Genomic DNA, 10656 nt, shown 5'->3' with positions numbered 1-10656 from the left:
ACTGGAGCTGTGCGGGTATATTTTTGGGTCTGCTATTCTATTCCAGTGGTCTGTGTCTGTTTCTGTGCTAGTATCATGCTGTTTCTGTGACTATGGTTCTGTAATATGATTTAAGATCAGGTATTGCGATACCTCCATCATGGTTCTTTCTGCTTTGAATTGATTTGGCTACTGGAGATCTTTTGGCTTCCATTTGCATTTAAGACTGCCTCTTCGAGTTCTGTAAAGAATGTTCATTTGAATTTTTGATGGGAGTTTATTGTGTTGAATCTGTAGATAATTTTTGTAATGTAGCTAGTTTTAAAATATTGATTCTTTCAATCTATGTGTGGGAAGTCATTCCATATTCTAATGTCTTCTTTGATTCCTGTCTTCAGTGTTTTAATTTTGTTTTGGTTTTTCTTTTTTTTTTTTTTTTTTTTTTTTGACCCAGGGGCCCCCTTGTACCCCCCGTGGAACTTGCTATATAGACCAGGCTGGACTTGAACTCACAGAGATCCACCTGCCTCTACCTCTGGAGTGCTGAGATTAAAGGCGTGCACCACCATGCCTGGCCTAAGTGTTTTAAAACTTTTATTGCAACAGTTTTTTACTTCCTGATTCAATATTTTAAAATATTTTATTTAACATTCATACATGCATATATATGTGTTTGTATCAAATCCACTACCCATTTCCTCACCTCCAATTCCTCTTCTATCCCCTACCACCATTTTCCCTCCACAGAGAGCAGAGTCCTAGTTTTTAAATTATTGAATGAAATGTTTTCCTGATGTCTTTCTCAGAGCACCATTTATTGACAAATAGAAAAACTATAAATTTTGTGTGTTTATTTTGTATCTTGCTCAAAGTATTTATCGGATCTAAGAGTTTTCTGATTTATTTTTTTAAGTATAGGATCATAGAATGTGCAAATAGTGATAATTTGACTTTTTCTTTTCCTATTTATAATCCATTTCCTTTCTCTTTCCTTACTCCTGTAAGATTTTGAGCACCATATTGAAAAAGTACAAAGAAAGTGGGAACCCATGTCATTTTCTTGATTTTTAAAGGAACTTTCAGTTTTTTCCCCATTTTCAGTATAATGCTACCTATACATTTCTCATATGTGGCATTTATTACGTTGAGGTAGGCCCTATCTATTCCTAGTATCATGAAGTATTTTGTCATGAAGGAATATTCAACTTTCTCACTGAACTAAGTGAGATAATTATGTGGTTTCTGTCCTCAAGTCTATGTGTTTTATTGCATTTGCTGATTTGCAGGTACTGAGCATGCCTCTGGAACTTCTTTCATCGCCTAGTATTCATTGAAGACTGTATTGTTCAATCTCCAAGCAAGTATTTGTGTTGTTTCTGCGGGTTTCTTTCTCTTTTTTTTTGCTATCAATTTCTAGTTTTATTCTGCTATGAACTAATAAGCTACAGAAAACTATTTTGATTCTTTTGTATTTCTTAAAATGTGCTTCGTGGGCTGGGGAGATGTCTCAGTTGATAAATGCTTGCCATGCAAGCACTGGGACCTGAGTTTGAATCCCCAGAACCTACGTAAAAAGAAATGCACAGAAGTGAGTGACTCTAATCCCAGCACTGGGGAGGCAGAGACAGAAAGATCCTTGGGGCTTGCTGGTCAGCCAGTGTAGCCAGACTGTGAGCTCCAGTTTTAGTGCAAAACTCTGTCTCAGAAAACACGGTATAGAAGAAATTGAAGTGAACACCTGCTAGCAACCTCTGACCTCCACCTGTAAGTGCACACATGTGTACATTCAGCAACATATATATGCACCTACACGAACACACACACATACACACACACACACACACACATACACACACACACACAGTTTGCTTTGTTGCCTAGACTGTAGTCTGAAAAAAAGGAAACAAAATGGGCAGAGGAAAAAAAGTGAAGACTTACAGTAGCTTCTTAACAGGTCCTTGAAATTTGGAGACTGCCAGTATTAGTGTGGCTATCAATTGAAGCTGTAGACTTTGGTCTTTCCTATGATTTATGCTTGTACTAAGTTTGTGTTGGACAAGTGTATGCTATGTGATAGGGCCATGTTCACTTTATTAGGTTTCTTTCTTTGCACACCAGGGGCCTCTTCTGGCCACACTAAGCTTTGCAGTCTGTGGGCCTAGCAGGTTCTTTTACATCCTAAGATTTAGGCTGCCCTGAATAGCATGTTCTAACATGGAAAACACTTGCATGAACTTTTTATAGTCACAGAACAAAAGAAAGTCATGAATCAAGGCATTTTTCTAAATATAGTGATGGGATATTACCTGCATGGGTTACAGAAAGCAGGAAATACTGCTCATAAGATGCTATGTGATGACATTCTGAAGTTCTGGATTGGTCTGTTAAGTTAATATAGTCCAAATGTTTTACCAGATAGATCAGAGGATATGAGCTCAGATACAAAGTGGGCAATGAATAGATATTAAAGGGATTAAAGATAACCCAAGATAATTTTGGCTTTGGATCTACAACATTCCAACTTTCTGCAATCATGACATTCTAATCAGTTAACCAGTCATGTAGAATCTTCAACGTAGGTGTTGGTTTAGGGAAAGGGGGACTTTAGTTCATACTTGCTTGATCAAGACTCATCTCTGAAATTTCAATGCCATTAACTAAAACTTCAAAATTAACAGCTAATAACTCCATGCTGTCTTATTTTCGTCTTTGCTGTAATAAAAGACTCAAAATTAAGGAAAAGTGAGAAATAAGGAAAAAATAAACTCCAGAGAGTAGGAGGGGACCTGAGGGGGTTGCCATGAAGTGTCTTGTGTAGATACTTTTAAGAATTATGGGGGGAGCAGGGGGCTGAAGAGAGGGCTCAGTGATTGAGAACACTGACTGCTCTTCCAGAGGACACAGGTTTGGTCCCCAACATCTATATGGTGACTAACAATTGTTCTTAACTCCAATTCCAGGGAATCTGATGCCCTCTTCTGACTTCTACAGGCATTGCATGACAGACACAGGTGCACATACATACGGGGAAAACATTCATACACATAAAATAAAAATAAAATGATTTTTTAAAAGAAGTTTGGACATAGCTGGAGAGATTGCGCAGTGGTTAAGAGCACTAGCTGCTCTTGCAGAGGACCCTGATTCAATTCCAAGCACCCATACGGTGGCTAACAACCATCCATAGCTACAGTTCCAGGGAATCCGACACCTCTTCTGGCCTTTGTGGGCATGGTATGCACAGATGCACGTACATGCAGGCAAAAAACTCACTCATACGTGTAAAATAAAAATAAACATAATTTCAAAAAAGAAGGTTGAACTATGCCTGGTCTGGAAAAAAATATGGTTGCAACTAGGCAAAGACTAAGGTAATTTCTACTGAGATTGGTTAATTCTGAGAATATCACTGACTGAACCAGCTGAAATGTGCAAGCTCTTCTCCCATCCCCTTGGCCAAACCAGGGAGATAATCATGTGCTGTTCACATGCTGCTTGACCAATTAGAGGTAGCCACACATTACAGCCCCCTTCTTTCAATCTTTGACTTCTGCGTTGTTAACTGATGACTTGGGCTATCTGCTGGCTGCCAGATCTAGCCAGGGTTATTAGTTTCCAACCTAGCAGGTATCTTGCAGCTGTTAATTATACTAGGCTCTTTTTCCTCATGATCGTGTGACAAGTTTGTAGTTTTACTTTCCTGAAAATGACATAACTTCATTCTTTTTATGGCTGGAAAAAAATCCATTGTATATATAAATCATATTTTCTTTATTAGTTCCTCTGTTGATGGACACCTAGGTTGGTTCAATAATAATCTCACTGGAAAACATGTCTGGACCACCCTGAAAGAGACTCGTCAGTACCTGTAGCCTACTGATGGTCTTTTAGTTTTAGTATGAGGAAATAAAGACATCTGATGATGAGATTGTTAACAAGACGCAAACTTTACAGTCTTTTTGTGCTGCCCCTGTTGTTTACTGAACCTCATTAAACCACTTAATGAGATCATGTCTGTCATTTCCTGATACAATCTGGATCTTAAATAAAAAGTTCCCTGACAGAAAAAAAAAAGGAGATTAATGAGAAAACAGCAAAAAATGACCCCCAAAATTCATAAAATGATCATTGTGTGCCCTCTTCTGGATTATCTGGGCAATGGCCCTCTCAAAAATATGTATGGGTTTGCTTTAACAACGGTACCTCAAAGGAGACTGTAGAGCAATGCGGTCTTAATGGGGCCCAGTATGGACCTGCCTGGTGATGCTATCCCCACCTTTCCTGGTAAATTTGGGTACAAATTGGACTTTTTATTCAGGCCATCGGGATTTCAAATATAAACAATATAGGGAGCTATAAAAACTTACCTCTGAGGTGAGACTGCCGAGTGCTCAGCCCTAAATGAGACATGTACATCATACTCCCTCCCCGGGTTCAGGGACCGTCTCAGAAGATGTGCCAGAAAGATAGTAAGAGCCACAGGTGGTTGGTGAATACTAGAAAAGTGTGTTTTCTAGGCACAACAAGGCAGCTGCATATATGAGAACTCACAGTATGGTGGTGACAGTATGCACAAGCATACTCACGTGTTCAAGCTCAAGTAAGACAAAATCCCAGCTTGGAGTGGGGAGGTGAGCATGAATCTACCCCTACCTGACAAGCAATTGGCAACTGATGCTTGCTCAGAGAGGGAGAGTCAGTTTTCTTTAAGGGTATGACCAGGCTCCCATGGATGACTACACACCTAAGAGTATATAAGTAGCACAAATTGGACTCGATGGGTTTAAAAAGTAAATGAGAACATGCAAAGTAGGGTAAGTAAGGAAGGGAGTGGACCTGGGAGGTGTTAGAGGTGAATATGATCAAAAACATTGTATGAGATTCTCAAAGAATTAATTAAAATATTTTTAAACACTTAAAATAATACTTTTTAAAGATTCTAAGAGTCACAGGTGGTGGGTGACTACAAAGACCCAGTGTTTTCTGAACACAAGAGTGTCATTGCACGTATAAACTCACAGAAATTGTGACAGCATGCACAGAGCTGCACATGGCCTGCACAAGATCAAGCCAGACAAGAACCCAACATGGAGGTGGAGTAAACAAGAAGCCCCAGCTCTCGCTGGGAACAGCTGGCAATTGATAGCTGCTGGGAGAGGGAGAGTCAGCTTCTTTAAGTGTGTGAGGCCACTTAGGTTGACCAGGCTCCTATGAATGGCCTCACACCCAGGAGTACATGGGAAGTACAAATTGGATTTGATGTGTTATTTAAACAAAAAAGAGGACATGAAGTTGGGGGGCTTAGGGAAGTGAGGGTGGATCTTGAAAGAGTTAGGGGAGCAATGAAGGGGTGAATAGGATCAAAATATATTGTATGACGTTCTCAAAGAATTAATACAAATATTTTTAAAATGCAAACAAAACCACGAAAATATTTTTCTAAAAATGCAAAAGTGGTATTAATTCATCTAAAATACTAGTAGAGATATAATGAGTTTCTGAAGAATATCTAATATTGCATATAAAAATACCTCTAAATACAGGAGCCTTAGCGGCTCTATGACAAGGTTAGAATTCAGTGGTAAGTGGAAGCGAATTGCATTTCTTGGGCCTTTTACACACCAGCACATAAGTGCCTATGGTCCTCGTACTCCATATCATCAAAACAGCTAGAAAATACCTAATTTTCTCTTGATTTAGGAAACCTTCTAATCCTCATTGTTGTGGTTCCCACTACTGAATGAAATATTGGCATTGCTGTGCTATTTGTTTCTGGTTTTGGTCTTTTTGAGACAGGGTCTCCCTGTAGCTCCAGGCCACTGTGTAGATGAGGCTGGCCTTGAACTCACAAAGATTCGCCTACCTCTGCCTCCCAAGTGCTGGGATTAAAGGCATGCACCACCACACCCAGCTTGCTGTGCTATTTGTATGCGCCTCCAATTGCATGTGTCTCTCAAGCCTGATAGGAATTGCAATAGCTGTGGCCACCTTAGTGGGTGGGATACATAGGGACCATGAACTCATCTGATTACCAACACATAGTGTCATTTCATGTTAGCTGCCTAGGGTCTAAAATAACTGCCACTATGGCTATACTTAAGACAACATGTTGTATGAGACTTTTTCCATTCTGCAGCCCCATATTTGCTTGTGCACAAGATAGTATTTGCAGACATACCATTGATTATAAGTAGCTCAATGCTTACTGTTACCTTTGGCACCAACAATACTAGATATTGGGACTGCTGCAGAGGCCATTGCTCTAGGTGAGGGAATTTAGTATGCAGCAATTGATCTTGTGAATGTATTCCTCTTCACCCAGAGGATGACCAGTTTGCTTTATATGGAGTGGGTTATATCTATATAATGTCCTTTCACAAGAATATTGTACTCAACAAAGTTGTCATTCAGATATGAAGGAGAGAAAAGGACTTACACAGAGAAACACACCTGAGGGAACTCATCACCATAAGACTTCTCCCACAAAAAAAAATGCTAAAGGAGCTCTCCAAACTGAAAGAAAAGGACACTATCTCATAACAAGGAAACAGATGAAGGTATCAACACTAGTAAAAAGAAACAAATTTAGGAATGCTAATACAGTAACTGTGGTGTTTAATCAACTAATATCCTTAATATGTAGGTGAAAAGATAAAGCATTTTTAAAGTTTTATGTGTGTGAGTATTCTACTTCCATGTATGTAGGTGAACCACCTGCGTGGAAGAGCTAGAAGAGGGAGCTGGAACCCCTGGAACTGGAGTTACAGATGACCGCTATCTGCCATGTAGGTGCTGAAAACCAAACCTGGGTCTTCTGCAAGAGCAGTGGCTCTTAGCCACTGAGCCATCTCTCCAGCCCACAGATAAAGTATTTTAAAAGATTATAACTACAACAAATTTTCAAGAGACAAGTAATGAAAAGATTAAAATTGTGACATAAAAATTCATGCCTTTAATCCCAGCACTTGGGAGGCAGAGGCAGATGGATCTCTGTGAGTTCAAGGCCAGCCTGGCCTACATAGTGAGTTGCAGGACAGCTGGGGCTACAGGGAGACCCTGTCTCAAAAAGACCAAAAAAAAAAAAAATTCAAAATGGAAAGATGAAGCTCTGGTGTTGAGTTTTAGTCTAATTCTTTTCACTGTGATCAAAATTATGTTATTATCTGTTAAAATAACTTGTTATCATTATAAGATTTTGTAAACCTGGTGGTAACTTCAAAGGAAAAACTTAGATAATATACTAAAAATAATACACCATGATTCAAAACACACTAATAAAGAAAATCATTTAACCTAAAAGAAGGTAGTAAGAGAAAAGAAGAGATTATAAAAGAATTAAAAAGTAATACAATGGTAGTAAATCTTTAGTACTAATTACCTTGAATATAAACAATTGAATTCTTTTATTAAAAGGGTTAAAGTACCCAGGTGTGGCAGTGCAAGCCTTTTATCCTAGCACTCAGGAGGCAGAGGCAGGCAGATCTCTGTTAGACCAAGGCCAGCCTGGTCTACATATTGAGTTCTAGGTCAGCTGAGGCTACAGAGAGACCCTGTCTCAAAAACAAACAAACGAAGGCATTTTTAGTGTCTATCAATAATTTCACTTTATTAACAAATAACAAACAGAAGAGAAAAAAACAGAAATCAGCCCTAGGAAGCAGGAGAATCCAGAGTTTAAGGTCATCCTCTGATATATATTGAACTGATGGCTAACCTGGGCTACTGGTGAACTTTCTGGGAGAAAAGAATAAAAGAAAAATTGCGATTGCCAAACCTAGCTGATTGGGAGATCAGAACAGACAGGGAAATCACTGAGCTGCCTCCCCGGGCCCCACGATGTGGCCCTTTGAGGTCTACAGGGCCCCCTCCCTATAGATTCAGGAGCCCTAGGACGCTGGTTTGTTGTCTGGCATGCCATCATCTCCATCTCGCGTGAAAGCAGAGAGAGTCTGTGGATGGCAACCTGTGTTTCCAAGAGCCTGGTGCATCTTGGGGAGGGCAGGGGCTTTGGCAAACAGGCTGGGGAGGCCCCACTGAGCCCAGGTCTCTGGGTAGGAGAATCAGCAGCTATGCTCATGGCTGGGTGAGGACTCTGCTGGGTTGACGGGAATGAGCCTGGAGCGCCAGCTTTGCCTGTAGCAGCAGTAGGACCCATGGTAAACATAGGGCACCATGCTGAGCCGGGCAGAGTGACGCAAGTCAGGGCGAGGTGGCCTCAGCTCTTGCTCGAGCATGCGCTGGATGAACCATGTCTCAACTTGCTCCTCCTTCAGGTTCAGTCTGGCTGCCAGGACCTTGTAAGCCTCACGGTCAGGGTAGGGTTCCATCTTGAAATGTTCCTCCAGCTGCCACTGTTGCTCCCAGCTGTAGTCCTGGTCACGGGAACCCAAGGCACAGGCATCCTGGAAATTCGGAGGTTCTCCCATCCTGGATGAATGGATTTTTTAAAGATTATTCAGCTATATGCTACCTGTGGGAAACTCGCTTAACCGGTAAGAACCTAGGTAGGTTGACGGAAAAGGGACAGAAAAAATAGTCCATGCAAAGGGAAACCCCCCCAAAAAAGTAGAAATAGTTCTACTTATACCAAATAAAATGGACTTTAACTAAAAAAACTGGAAAGAGATTAAAAAGGAATATAGATAGATGATAGATAGATAGATAGATAGATAGATAGATAGATGGATGGATGGATGGATGGATGGATGGATGGATGGATGGAGAGATAGATAGATTAGATAGATAGATAGATAGATAGATAGATAGATAGATAGATAGATAGATAGATAGATAGATAGATAGATAGAGATAGATAGATAGATAGATAGATAGATAGAAAGATAGATAGATAGATATAGTACTATATGAGGACACAGCAATTGTGTATATGTGCCTAACAGGAAATATCTAAATAAATATAAAAATATAAAAAGCAATTAGTAATATACCTAAAAATGATAGATAGATGGTAATATAATGTATTAATAGTAAGGAACTTCACAAATCCTCTTTCATCAAAGGATAGATCATCCAGACAGAAAATCATCTAAAAATTTCCCTAATTAAGCAATACTCTAGACTAAATGGACTAAATGAAGCTATCAGATATTTACAAAACATTCCACCCAACAGTTGAAGATACCTTTCTCACTTGCAAGCACATGGAATATTCTTTAAGATAGACCGTATGCTGGACCACAAAAATAAGTGTTAACAAATTTTTAAAAATTGAAACCATATCAAGTAACTTTTCTGATAACAATGAAATACAACAAGGAATTAAATGGTAGAAACCACATAAATACATGGACATTAAACAGCATTTCCCCCTAGAATCAATACATCTATCAAGGAAACAAACAGAGGTGGAAACACAACTATCAAAATCTATGTGCAGAGCAAAAGCAGTGCTAAGAAGAAAGTTTATAGCAACTGACAACGTCATCAAAAAAGATCTCAAATTGACAAACTAACATTAGATAGCAAGGAACTAGAAAAACAAGAACAAACTAAACCAACCCAAAAACCAGTATAAGAATTTCTTTGCGGGGGGAGAGGAAATATTCTGAAATTAGAAGCAATGATGGGTACAGAACCTCATGAATATACTAAAAACACTAGTATTAAGCATGTTTAAATTACATGCGAAATATCTAAATTTTTTACAGGGCATTTTAATACAGGGATGGAAATTTAAAACAGTGTTCTAAGTGAAAGAAGCCACACAGAAAAGGTCACATATTGCAGAATTCCATTTGTTGGGGATGTCAAGAAAATGAAATCCATAGAGACAATAAACATGTTATCAATTACCAGAGCCTAAGGAAGGGAAATGGCACATGAGGACCAAAACCTGTGTGCTTTCCTCTGAAGGCAAGCAGAATATTCTGGAGATAGTTGGAGTTGGTGCATATATTTGTCAACCAAAAAAAAGCACTGAATTATACTTTACTGGGTGAACATTATGGTGTGTGATTTATATCTCAATAAAGTGATAATTTGAAAGGGAAGTTTAAAAATCTATTTCAAAATAAAATATTTATAGAGCATCTACTACTTACTTGATGTTTCCAGACTAGGGACCAGAAATTCAATAAAAATTTTCTTCCCTCATGGACCATATATACTGGAATTGGAAGAAAAACAATAAGATAATTGAAATCTAGTATTTTAGGTGGTGATAACTGCAGAAGGAACAAATAAATTATGGAAGGAAGAGCGGTACAACTATAGATGGGAGGATCAGAAGCCACTTCAATGAGTAGGTGGCACTGTAACAAAGATGTGGGGGGAGGGTAAAAAAAAGATGAATCACGAACTCTCCTAGCCTGCACTACTATCCTCAGGCCTCTTGGGGTAAGTCTACAGTGCAGCTCTCCGCGCTCGGACTCCCTAAGCCACATTCACCCTTCCACCCCCTCCTCGCCGTTCTATACTCCTAGTTTGAGCCCTGCGCCACACCAAGTCTTGGGGCCCCAGACACCTGGGGAACCAATACTGCTTCCTGACCCTTCTCACCCAGAACAAACCAGTCCCTTTCTTGGGCTCCAGGAGCACCACTTCTGGTCCTGGCCCTGCCCTCACCTCGCTCCGCTTCCCTGGGCCTGCACCACCGGCTAACTCTCCTAGCCTGCACTACTATCCTCAGGCCTCTTGGGGTAAGTCTATAGTGCAGCT

The 10656-nt window shown here is 39.7% G+C and overlaps 1 long non-coding RNA gene across 6 annotated transcripts in view; it reads right to left on the bottom strand.

The window, feature by feature from the left end:
- Positions 1-7564: 7564 nt before the first annotated feature.
- LOC103734868 overlaps positions 7565-10656 on the bottom strand; it is a 46220-nt gene continuing 43128 nt past the window's right edge. For 5 of the 6 annotated variants that reach the window (XR_607298.3, XR_003849683.1, XR_003849684.1 and 2 more), the window contains one exon: positions 7565-8406. This is a non-coding gene — a long non-coding RNA (uncharacterized LOC103734868). Of the gene's footprint in view, positions 8407-10040; positions 10106-10656 lie in introns of all 6 variants that reach the window. The other variant, XR_003849685.1, reaches the window with a different exon arrangement.

The sequence above is a fragment of the Nannospalax galili genome, unplaced genomic scaffold (genome assembly GCF_000622305.1).
Source record: "Nannospalax galili isolate Female #2095 unplaced genomic scaffold, S.galili_v1.0 scaffold75, whole genome shotgun sequence".
Lineage (NCBI taxonomy): Eukaryota > Metazoa > Chordata > Mammalia > Rodentia > Spalacidae > Nannospalax > Nannospalax galili.
The sequence above is the reverse complement of the archived record's forward strand: the minus strand, read 5'-3'. Positions and strand labels throughout refer to the sequence as shown.